This window comes from Mesocricetus auratus, unplaced genomic scaffold (genome assembly GCF_017639785.1).
Source record: "Mesocricetus auratus isolate SY011 unplaced genomic scaffold, BCM_Maur_2.0 Super-Scaffold_100018, whole genome shotgun sequence".
NCBI lineage: Eukaryota > Metazoa > Chordata > Mammalia > Rodentia > Cricetidae > Mesocricetus > Mesocricetus auratus.
Window position 1 is genome coordinate 16142986 of NW_024429199.1, and position 13325 is coordinate 16156310.

The window sequence follows — 13325 nt, forward strand, 5'->3', positions numbered from 1 at the left end:
TAAAGTACAACTCAAATATCCCTAAAAGCGTCTTCATCCAAATGCATGACAAATATAACCACGACAAATGCAGGGTGCAGTATATTTCAGAACAGACTTGGCATAGCACCTGAGAGGACATGTCAAGGTCTTCCCTAGTGCTGGGAATGCTTCTAGAATAGCACTTGGAAATTTAAGTTAATTGAGTATATCGTATCTTCACTATTTTAAAAATCTATTATATTCTTTAAAATCCCTTAGGATACTGAATATGGTATTTACATATTTATTATATTTTATTATTATATGCATGCACACACACACATGTACACAGACATACATGGAGTGTGTTTGCATGCCACAGCATACATGTGGCAGTCAGAAGACAATTTGTGGGAAGTGGCTCTCTTCTTCCACTATGGGAGTCCCAGAGATCAAACTCAGGTTGTCAGGCTCTGAAACATGCGGCTTTGCTGAGTCATTTAGCTGGCACCCAAATATGGCATTGGTTGATTGATAGGTTATAATTGATAGGCAAGCCAGAGAATTTCCTTGGGATGCAGCAAGGTACAATGAGAAGGCTTAACATCATACAACATATTATTATGAAATATTATTTCTTTAGAAAAATAACTTGATTCAGGTATGTAGACTATCAGTTTTATTTTCTTCTTGTGCTAAATACGGATAGAAATTTTCACATCCAAGTGTATCTGGGCTAGCCAACGAACACAACACATTTTATTGTATTTCCTTTCAGTAACACATATTGTCACACATTTAGCAACAAGTTAAAGAATTTATAACAAGCTGAAAGGTGCCCTTTTTTCCTTCAAAACAAAAGGATTTCCAGGTATTTTACAGAGAAATCTTGTTAACTAGCACTTCCTTCTGTCTCCAGCTAAGTCTTTTCTTAATAACTGGGAAAAAATGACTGTGAAGTCCATGGTCGATAACACAAACTTTTGATTCACCTCCAGCTTCCTGCCATTGGGAGCTATTTCCCCATGAATCAAGTCTTACCAGAAATGGAAATAAACGTTGGGAAGGACATAAAACCTCATTAGTATCTCTGATAACAAATTTAGCAAGCAGGTACTTTGAACTATGAATCAAATGAGATCAGCTTCCACGGTCAAGCATATTGACAAGTTAAAGTCTTCAGAGTAAAGCACAGGTTCTCTACAGAATTTCTGGCATTGGGAAAATGACAGCGACAGTTGGAGATTGGCTGCACTTATAGGAAGGATATGAATGGCAGTAATGATGGTGAACTATTGAGAAAGATGCTCAGTGTCCCTTACATGTCACTAACCCTTCACTATCCTTAAACCCCTCTGTGCCTCCATGCTGATTGAAACTCCTCACAAATGTGCTTTAAAAATGGTGGGATGGTAGCCGTCAGGTAAGTGATTAAATGGCAGCCACAAGTCTTGAAATAGCTAACCTGTTCTCTGCCTGACTGAGCCCCTAGAGAGAATGTAGATCACTTTTCAAAGCTCTTTCCAGAAGAAAAGGAACAGCCACAAGAAGGGAAAGATACCTGTGGGGAGGGAGTAAATGCTAAAGTGAGATAACAGCAGGGACAGCTGCTAGAGAGGTTTCACTGCACTGAAACCACAATGCCCAGAGAAGATGATCTTTCATTGTTGGAACCAGCTACAAAAATTCTGCCTCTGGCATCTGCTCACGACTGTGGGAGACAGATGAAACATACCTCCAAATTCAGATGCCATTCATAGTCGATTATCCTAATTCTGAAAGTCAGAAAAACGGAGACATTAAACCGGGAGGTTCAATTAACTGGTGTTAAACTTCCTTTACAGAATTCTTTCTCTTTCCCTTTCCTTTTTTCCTTAGTCATCCCCTTCCTTTCTTCTGGTCTCTCTGACTGCTCTCTTAACTCTTTTCTCCAGCTGAGAGTTAATATGTATCTCGGCATAACCAGTGACTACATAGTCTGTATTCCTAAATTCTAAGAAAACACAAAGGCAACTTGCCAACAGCATCTACCACTGTTGCCGATTTAAATAAACAAATACCACGCATACCATGGTATACCAGGTGATCTTGAAGGAAAGACTAAAGAAGAAAAACTCATTGGAATAGGCAACCTAAAGTAAACATTTAAATGAAGAGGTTTGTGTGGGTTATTCATAAGAGAAACAAAACAATTCCATTAAAAACAGTTCTCAAGCAATGTTGATATAAAATATGGAGCCTGGCTATTTGAAAACAGAAAATGTTTTCTGGTCTACAAAAATGGTCAAGATAAGATTTTAAGAAATAAAATTATGGCCTTTGCTGGAACATGGGCATGTTAAAATTTTCACACAAGGGTTAGTAAAATGGCTTTGGGCTTTAGATACTTTACATTAAAATATACTTTATATTCAATCTTTAATGAATATAGCATAGTAGGACAAACACTTTGTTTTTTGGGTTGTAGTTAAACACTACATTTTATGAATTCATTTATCCTTGGGCTTTCCTCATATGCTTTTTAGATTGGTGTTTGTAATACTTCCCATGCTAACAACTACGTTTAAAATCTGTACTCCAATAACTAAAGACAAGAACCAGGAACTGGAATTAGACCTAGCTGAAGGTATCATGTGAAGTAAAGCAAATCCAAGCATTATCCATAGTTTGAAAATCTGGAAAAAAGTAGAGCAGATGTTTATTTAATGTTCCATCAGCATCTTTTAAGTGCATCAACTAATAGAATGAATCACATTTTGGATTCATGGTTGGTAGTATGAACTTCCTCATGCTTTGTGTTGCTCCTACAGAATGGGAGTTCATCAAATTAGTTAAATAAAGAGCATTTAAAGTTTGTCTAACCTCTCAAAACAATATTTTGTCACCTGCATCTTCCTGTCCTAAAGTTATAGCCATATTTTTACTACCAGCAAGTTGTAAGAATGTTTTAGGATTTCCTAGAATTGCAATGCATGTGTATTTTGACTTTGTGATACATGGCAATGTTTTCAGATATGCTAAACCTTATACATTAGTTTATAAGTAAATGTTCATTAGTAATGTAATTATTGCTTTGAAAATCAGTCTTCTCCACTATCCTGGCTACAATATCCTCTCCTAACTGGAAGGCATTATTCTTCTTAGGGTTCCTCAAAACTATCTCAATCTTAAACAATACATGTATAAAGATTCTTGATGCCCACATTTTAATTTCAAGGATTATTATATCTTTGGGTTTGATGTATTTGCTTGACATCCACTTAATGTTGAAACCAGAGTAATGTTTTATGGTAAGAAAGGGAATTTGACTTGGTCACCATTCTGTTCTGAAAATATTGGAGGCAATGATCCTAGTCCTACTACAAGTAACTCAGAAGAACAGTTCACAGGTTATTTCCAGCATCTTTGGCACCACTCACAATGGCAATTAATGCAGTCTTTACATGAGTCTTGCCATGTCTTCTGCACAGTTGACTCAAGAGCAGAATTGTTAATACGCAGAATGCAAACAGTCTAACACTGAGCTGCACAATCTGTCTGTCATTGAGTAAACTCTATCAATGAGCTGGGATTAACTGACCTGGCATTTATATCTGCCCCTGTCTAGGTTCATCTTATGTCCTCAAATCAATTTCATAGTTTTCCATTTTGAAAAATCCAAGTCATAATTATAAAGCTACGGTGAAGTTGTTATAGCTCTCAAATTTTGACTATTTTTTATCTGTTCTACTTAAAAATGCCTTTTCCTAGGCTGAGCGTCTATGTAAGCACTACCATTCCTTCTGTCTCAAAATGTCCTCCAGCATCACACTTTCTAAAGTTCTATGCATGGACTATCCTGTGTGAGCCTGTATTTATAGGGCTTCAGCCAGATCCAGCTGACTTACCCTCAGTTTGTACCTGAGAGGGGGAGTGTGGATGGATAAAGGGCATGTAAAGACACTTAAGAAAAAGACAAAGACACAGGATAGAGTCAGGAGGGCAATTCACCATTCTTAAATACCTTAACCAAAAAGGGGAACATGGTATCATGTATACAGAACAAACAGATTTTCTTCCTCAATTCTCCAAAGATTCAATAACCACACCTTAGATTCAGTTTCTTGTTATCTGGCCTTGAGGGTCAATATTAACCACACCTCATACCAATTCTGTTGTTATTTAGATAAGACACCTGAGGCCAACATTCTACTGTAGCCATGCCTTAGACCTTTAGTTCTTATAACTTACTAAGGACAATTTTGAACTCTCTGACCTTGAGCCAAGATGAAGTGGAGCCATCTTCATGGGTCCTGACACTATCCATAATTCACATTGTATTTTGTCTTTATAAATAGTGCATTGTAGCAGCAGCCTAGTAGAGTGGTTTGGGTATAGTATAAGAGTGATTATGTTGCAGTACTATGGATTGAACCAATGACCTAACACATGCTAGAACAGAGTTCTACTACTGAGTTACATAATCAGATCCTGACTTTCAACATGAGGTCATACTTTTTTTAGTCTTGTCTTGAACTTTCTATATAATTCAGATAGACCTTCGACTCATGATCCTCTTACTGCAGGAACTTAGTGTTGGGATTGTGGTCGTGTGCCTGCACAACCAAGAAACAATAGTACTAATAACTATAACAATACCATAGACTATAATAATTAGAAAAAATTCCATTTCCAGTCTTTCTGATATAAACTAGGGTACTCAGAAAAGGAAGATACTGGTTTTTTTTTATATTTGTTTCAGAAGTAAAGGATTAAGGAAAACTCAATAAATTCAAGATAATATCTCTGATTTTTCCTGCACGTCTTAACTCTTACCCTCCACATCTCAGTTCTGAAGTGCCTGCTATCATAACTGTCAAACTCTTCTTCAAATGCCATTTACTGGGAAAGTAAAGTTTAGTGTTCTATTCAAATACTGAAATGCCACTGGTATCATTTTCTCATTTGCTTGTCAACATTTTTTAATCAAATGCTCATTATTTGTTGAGCAATTAAGCTTCTTACATTGACCTGAATACATAAAGGCCCTGTCAGAAACAAAGTTTTTGTGTTAATAGCAGCTTTTATGTAACACATCGGCCCTTGTTGTTTTGAAAAATGACATGACCAATAATGGGGTCCTTACATATGAACTTTTGAAGACTTATTAAAACAGGTGAATAAATATACTAATATAAACATTTTTGTTACTACTCTCATCTAAGCGTATAACTATGAAAGATTTTCTTGGATTTAGGCATTTACATATGCTAAATTTCTGTGTTGATTTGGCTTATTTTTTTTGCTGGTAATCTATATAGATTATGAAATTTTGTTTTGTGATTTTCTGCCTTCTGCTGTGCTATCAAGACTTGTTCAATGTGTCAGAAGTCATAATTTTGAGCTCAACTTACAAAATGCACAGGAATTAAATAACCAGTTATTATACATGAAGCAAATTACATTCAGGAATTGCTACTGTAACTAAAATAGAATCCCCAAGAGATCTACAGACAGTCTGTTTTACAGAAAAGAATTTATAATATCTGGTTGAAATACTGAAAACATTGAACTTGCACACAGAGACTCTTTAAATTTCACCCCTCACCACCGACCACTTAGGCTCAAGGAGTAGCTTAGAAGAAGTAGCAGAAGGAAGTAAGAGCAAGAGATGGGGGCGGGGAGTGCTGTGAAATGGTCTCTAATGGCATGACAATAGCGCTTACTTGCACAAGACCTGCCAGGATCAAGCCAACCAAATACCAGCATAGTTAAGGTAAAGGATCTCCTACCCACACCATAGTGAGGGGTTATTCATGGTTCACATCTGCTGGCGAAAAGAGTATCATTCCTGAGTTTAGAATGGTACAATTTCCATGCTTTGTCAATGGCCCCACACTCAAGTACATATGCACAAATGCACAACACTGAGTTGGTTTATTTTAAAGAAGGGAATAAGAGAGAAAAAGACTTCTTAGTATTCTATGTAAAACAGTGTAGTATTTTCTTTTCTATTCCTAACATTTAATCATACTATTTATTGAATATATTTTTCTTCATTATTTAAAGCAAAATACAGAAGTATTTTTTTTAACCTTTCACTGATTCTGTGTGGATTTCACACCATGTATCATGATCCCATTTATTACCCCATCCCTTCGCATCTGCTCTCTGGCCCTGAAACCTCCCCACCCCTCCTCCATAAAAACAAAACAAAATAAAATAAAATTTCAAAGAAAAGAAAAAAATCTCTCCATGTAAGCTTTAGTGTGACACAGTGAGCACACAGGACATCCTTTAGTCTACACATCTTTACGTTCAAGTGTTCACTGCAATGAGTCACTGGTCTGGTTTGAGGCCTCTGGCTTCTGCTGAGCCCTCACTGGGGCTCCTCTTGGACATCCTGTGTCATGGAGATCCTGTAGCTTTGGATCTGCAGGACTACCCCCTTCATGTGCACCAGCCAGCAGATCATAGATGTGGTGGACATTAGGGTGGGCCAACTCATAGCCCTGGTCTTGGGCCTGGGCAGTAGCTGGGTTTGCTAGCTGCCCAATCTCCCTCATCTTCATCACCAGCGTGAGATCTCTAGCACTGCCCCAGCAAGCTCACCCTATGCAACAAGCAGCAAGGGGATAGGCCAACTCACTGGCACCTACACCAGCAGGGCCTTGTCTGTGCTGTCCAGACAAGGGGCAGTTGCCACTCTCTTGAGTCCTACAGCTCGTGAGGGGCAAACCAGCTCTCCCACTATTATGCCCCAAAAGCCAGTTCTCCAGCCTGTTGCAGGTGGCAAATGGCAAGAAGGGGAGTCCTCTTTCCCTCACCCTCATCACCACATGGCAGATAAGAGGTGGGCGGGACCCCCTAACTCACATCCTGGGACAGGCTCACACACCCCTACCCACCACCCCCATAACAGAATCAGTTATACTTGTCTGTTGTGTGGATGTGGTCATGTGGGCAAGGGAAGGGTTCCCTTCCTCTCTTGCCCCTCACCTGCCTGGCAGGAGAGTTCCCCTTGCCCCCCATCAACTGAAGCACTTGGGAGAGCTTAAGTGTTTTCAATACACTTAAATATTTGTTTTGTATCTCTTCCCCTCCAAATTCATCACTTACAAAGGCAGGAACATTGCGATTGGCTTAGACTAGACCCTTGATCATATTTTAATGGTATTTAATTAGTTATCTATTTATTCGATAAAATAAGTTTTGATTTATTTTGATAAATAAAATTTTGATTAATAAGTTCTGATAAATATACAATTTTGATAGTAAAAACAATATAAAAGATTTAACTCTAAAACTAAAACAGTCAAGAAACTTGGAAAGAATCTAAACTCACCAAAAAAACTGGCAATACTAAAGACAGCAATAGAAAATAATGAAATACTAGACTCAAAGTATTACAAAAATACTTTAGTACTTGGTTGGGAATTTAAGAAAGATGCTGAATGAAAGAAAGAGAGAAAAAATAAGCAATATGAAAGAAAAGAAAATATGAGGTAGTCCCAGAATTAAAATAACCGACTTTTGGAAGCTCCTATCAGCTGTAATGGGGAAAGTGGAGAAAAGAAGATGCAATGCAAGGCAAATTCCAAGAAAGAAATGGAGGGCTTCTGAACTGAAAGCCCACTAGAGGCTCTAAATCTAAATGAAAAGAAGTCTACCATGAGTCTACCTTACATAACTCCAGAAACTAAAGCTAAAAGTTTATTTCTTGTTATTACACTTCAAAAATATAAAATATGGCATGTATTATGAATGGATGTATGAATACTTAGAAACACTATAAAAACTTAAGTATGTTAATTCTCAATGATGCTCATCTGTAGGAAAAAGAGGAAGTAATATAATATTTGAAATATAAAGGAAGCATAATTTGCCTGAATTTTAACTTAAAAGTTACTTCAGGAAAATGCAATCTACAGATTGAAAGACGTGGGGTACATATAATGCTGTCCTGACGTCCTTCTACTCCTGCTTCGCATGTATGTTTTCTGACTTAAGACAAACAGGTGAAAGTGGCAAAAAAATGAAAACAGGTCACAGAGATTTCAGGAGGAAAAATTATATCAGCACTTCATTTGTTTGAGAATGTTCTATATTTATGCTTAATGCAAGAAAAATTATAGTGTTGACATATGTGACCTGATAAAATATCTGAAAATATTTAAGTATAAATCGAAGTTGATTTATGTCTATAGAGTGTTAACTTTCCACTATAACACATACCTTAGGAAACCAGCTGGTAAAAATGAAATGCTTATTTTAACCTGTAGTTTTAGAGGTTTCACTCCATAATTGCTTGGTTCCAATGCTTTTGAAGCTATGCTATAGTACTCTTTCATTTTGGGGTGTGAGTGACAAAGTAAAGCTGCATACACCATGGTCAGGATGCAGAAAGAGAAAGAAGGGACCAATGTCCCTTCCATGCATGCCCACAATGACAAGAAGAATCCCCACTAGAAGTCACTTTTTCAATTGCTCCCACTTTCTGATAGCACCAACTTGGGCATAATTACATTTAATTTCTGATCCCATCTATAGAATATGCTACTGTCCAGTCCATTCCACCTTGTCACTTGTATTTCCTTCATGATTTATTTTTTTTCTAGAGCTGTTTATCAGTCAAATTCTGAAGAACTGTAGTTCAGAGAAAGGTTCACAAGTTAGTTCATTACAGACTAGCACATGCTCAAGTCCATGTCAACTTTCCAAGCATTCTCCTCATCTTAGTGGATTTATTTTGTTCTCTACTGAAAATGTAGCTATTAAGCAAATGTTTCCTGAAATCGTTTTAGGTATAAGAATTTTTAAGTGGAAGATTAAAACTGGAAGATATTGAAGAAATGCCCATACATTCTAAGAGAAAAATGACCTTCAAACAAGAAGTATGTTCAGCTAAAACATTAATTAATATAAAAGGACCCAAAAAAGTACATTGGACTTAAAATCATTCACCTATTCTTAAGGAAGCAATGAAGAATGTACTCTGCATAATGACAGAAGAAACCAGACAAGAAAAAGACATGACAAATGTTAAAGAGAAATTACTCTTGACACTTGTTTTTAAAATGGCAAGACAGATCATACTTGAACTACTGCAATAGGAGAAAGAAACTTCAGCTGAACTGAAATCAGCTCCAAGTTAAATAGACCTGGAAGGCTATTCAGTTCTCAAATAAATGCCTAAATAGTATCCACTTTATAATAGGGAAGACAAATTGAACTCAACATTATTTAGACAAAGGGTAGGTGATTATAAATAATAGAGTGAACAAATGGAGAAGTACTGGAAAATAGTAGAAAAGGAGACGAGTCAATAAGAACAGTTCATCTGTGTTTGTCACTTAACAGTGAGTAGCAGCTCACTATGTTCTCATGAAGGATGAAATAGAAGGGCCATTGTCCTTGACAACCACATTTCAAAAGTGTTATTCTCAAACTCTAAAAACGACCCCTGGCAAATAGGAAACTTATACCTGGAAAGCAGTGGGAGTAAAATTATAATTGTAAAATTGTTAAAGCTAAACCTCTAGGGAAAGATAGACCAAAAAAATGGCATCCTGTCTAGATATTAATCTAGATGAAGAAGTCATTAAAGTCATCTTGGACAGTTACAAGAAATTGGGCATCTTAACAAGAATTGGTCAGTGATGTGTCATATCCAGTTCTGTGTATCAAAAGAATAAGCCTTCAGGGACCATTTTAGAAAAGGGAACAGAAAGATTGTAAGAGCCAGCAGAGCAGAGATTCTATGTGAGATTGTAATATGAGAAGCCACACCCATAAAGTGTCACCAATATGATTTCCAGAACATGGTCTGAATAGGGACAGCACCAACTCAAATGCCAAAATAGATGGGGAAAGTCCACAACCCTAAACACTACATAAATAATTAGAGGCAAATAAGTAAAGCAGGGGAAGAGAGGTGGTCTTTCCCAGGAATGAGCACACCAATTTGTTTTCAAGTGCTGTGGTGGTTTGAATAGGCATGGCCTCCATGGACACATGTGTTTAAATGATTGGATCATAGGAAGTGGCACTATTAGTAGGTGTGCCATTGTTGGAGTAGATGTGGTCTTGTTGGAGGAAGTGTGTCACTGTGGAGGTGGGCTTTGAGGTCTCAAATGCTCAAGCTTTGCCCAGTGTGGGACATAATTTCTTGTTTCTGCTGCCTGAGAATCAAGATGTAGAACTCTCAGCTCCTTCTCCAACACCATGTCTGCCTGTGCACTGTCATGCTTCCCACCAAGAAGATAAGAGACTAAACCTCTGAAGCTATAAGACAGCCCCAATTAAATGGTTTTTCTTGCATTTATTTTTTTTCAATACAGGATTTCTTTGTGATATTTTTCCTTTAGAAGAGATGATGTGGTCATGGTGTCTCTTCACTACAACAGAAAGCCTAACTAAGACAGATGTCAAACAGATGTCAAGCCCTGAAAACATACATACAAATGACATTGCATATAATGATGAGGTTATATTTAGTAATATATGTATATACATAAACATATATTCATGTAATAACTTTTAATGAAAGAAGAGGCCATGAATTTAAAAGATAGCATGGAAGGGTATATTGTAGAGTTTGTAAGGAGGAAAGACAAAGAAGAAATGTTACAGTTATAGTTTCTAATATTAAAACAAAATGCATGCATAGTCCATCTTAGAATATTAATCTGGTTCATAATAATAATAAATGTATATGCATTAAATCATTGGACCCTGAGAGAACATGAGACAAGGCTTATTCCTTGACTTAGGCCTCTGGCAAAAGAGTTCATATATGAAATTAAATGGAATTATTCTACATGGGCTATCATGGATAAATTAATTTAAATTAGTCTTTATAATTCTATTGAATAGATTAAAAGAAGTATTAAGTAATAGGCAGACTTTATTGAAGTTTTATATATATTTTTAATTTTGTTTTTGAGACTATAGTATAATTACAATATTTCTCCCTTTCCTTTCCTCCCTTCAAAATCTCCCACATATGCCTACCTGCTATACTTCAAACTCATAGCCTCTTTTTTTTAAACTAATTGTTATTTAATGCATATATGCATATACATATTCCTAAATATAATCTGTTTGGTTCATATAATGTTACTTATTTGTATATTTTCAGAAGTGACCATTTGGTATGAGACAGTAGATAGACTTTTGAATATACCAAAAAAAAAATGTGATGGATTAACAAAAGTGAAATCTCAAAATATTTGTAGATTAAACCACACATGTTAAAAAATTCATAAATCAACACTGCATACACTATATATATTATACATACTACATATATGCAAAATTTAAATATTTAAAGTAAATGAAAACAAAAATTATAAGGAAAATTACTACTTATAAGGAAATTTATGACACTGAATGCTATGAAGAAAGATGTCAAATCAATACCCTAATCTTTTTATTTAGCACATCAGTAAAGAAAGAGAAAATTATTTCCAAAATAAGAGGAAAAGATTTTTTAATTAAAAGAGAAATCAATAATGTTAAAACAAGAAATCCACAGAGAAAAAAATACAACGAAACGCTGGCTCTTTGAAAATAATCAGTAAGCCTCTATACAATGTGTGCATGTTTGCGTGTGTGCATATGTGTGTGTGTGTGTGTTATATGTGTTCATAAAAGAATGAGAGAGCATAAGAGAGAGCAAATGTTAATACCTGAAATGAACAGGAATATTACTATAAATCATCTATGGCCAATAAACAGAGAGGTCACAATGTAATGTTACTGATAATTCTGCATCCACATATTCAATTGCCAAGATAAACTCATTAAATGACAAAGAACTTCAATAGTCCTACATCTATTAAAGAAAATTAAATCAACAACAGCTTTTCAAGACAAGAAACACCAAACCCAAATGGGATCAGTGGTGAATTTGTCCAAATATTTAAGGAAGAATGTGTACCAATTAGTTTTCACCTCTTGCAGAAGGTAAAATCAGAAAGCATACTTTCATCCTTCATTTTATAAGGCTAGCTAACATTACCTCAATTCCAAATTCAAAGACATTGCAAGAAAGCTCTACCATGTCAACACAGCTACAAAGATCAATAATGAAATACTAACAAATCAATTCTAATAGTAAATAAAAAGAATTATGTATCATGGTCAAGAGTAAATTATCTTAGTAGTATAATGCTGATTCAATATTTAAAATTATTTAACATAATACATCATATCAGTGTGCTTATTGAGAAAACTTCCTATCATAAGGGAGACTGCAGAATGAAGCACAGAATTCCAATATTCATTTCAGGGAGACTTAGCTTTGGAGGTAGTTTCCATGGAAGCAAAATAAGTTAGATCTCCCTAGTGTTGATGTGCAGCTCTTTAGCATTTTATATCACACAAAGCAGGGGTGGGGTGGATAGAACTAAGTCGTAGATGTTATGTTGCATAATCTCTGGATCTTTGTTATATCTACTTTCTACTTAAGTTAATCCTTACAATGTAAGCAAAATTTCTAAAGTAGGCTGAGTTCTTCCAGCACTAGATAACCAATTACATTCATCCTCCAGTCCATCCTCATTAAATCTCACTTTGTATCACACATCTAGAGCACATTTACAAGGCTGAAAAAAGCAAAATTACATTATCATATCAGAAAAAAATGATTGGGAACACCAAATACCCATTCATGATTTGCATAAAAAATAAAAAAACATATTAGGAACAGAGTGGGACTCTAGTAGATAGTGTATCTAAAAATACCTACAGCTAATATCATTTTATCCATGACAGAGAAATTAGAACCCTGCTCCTAAGACCAGACAGAAGACAATCTTGCCTGCACATTCGTACTAATAATAAGAAAAATACACATCTCTCAAAGGGGGTGATCATTGACTGGGACCATAGGTTTAGATTATCCCATATTCCATGTTCAAACACTGTAACAATGTAATGAAGTTTCTGTAGTAGCAGAGTAAAGAAAGTCATAGATCGAGATCAGTTACAAAAACATTAGTAGGTACATCAGGTAGGCAAGTTACAGCAAAGAAGAAAAAAACAAATATTTGCTTCAGGCATTGGACATTCTATGGATAATATTCCTAGCTTTTTGGTTGGTGACAGCTAGAAGCCCTGCTTATACAATCCAAAAAGACTTGCTTTAACAGTCACAAGGATGATGGATAATATACAGAGTGGTCAATAGATGGCTATTAAAGAGCATAAAGACAGCCCAAGATAATTTGTATTAAACTGTGATCCTGTAGCCTCCCAACTCTCTGAAATCATTGCAGTTCTAATCAGTCTGTCTGCTTTGTGGGTATAGCTACTTCTCGGAAGCTCTAATTCACACTTCTGAACACTGTATTGGAACTTCTAGTTATTATGATCAATATGTA

The 13325-nt window shown here is 35.9% G+C and overlaps 1 protein-coding gene across 2 annotated transcripts in view; it reads left to right on the plus strand.

Annotated features, from left to right (window-relative positions):
- The window catches only part of Nkain2 (sodium/potassium transporting ATPase interacting 2), a 1004696-nt gene that overhangs the window by 788202 nt on the left and 203169 nt on the right, over positions 1 to 13325 (plus strand). The window lies entirely within an intron of this gene.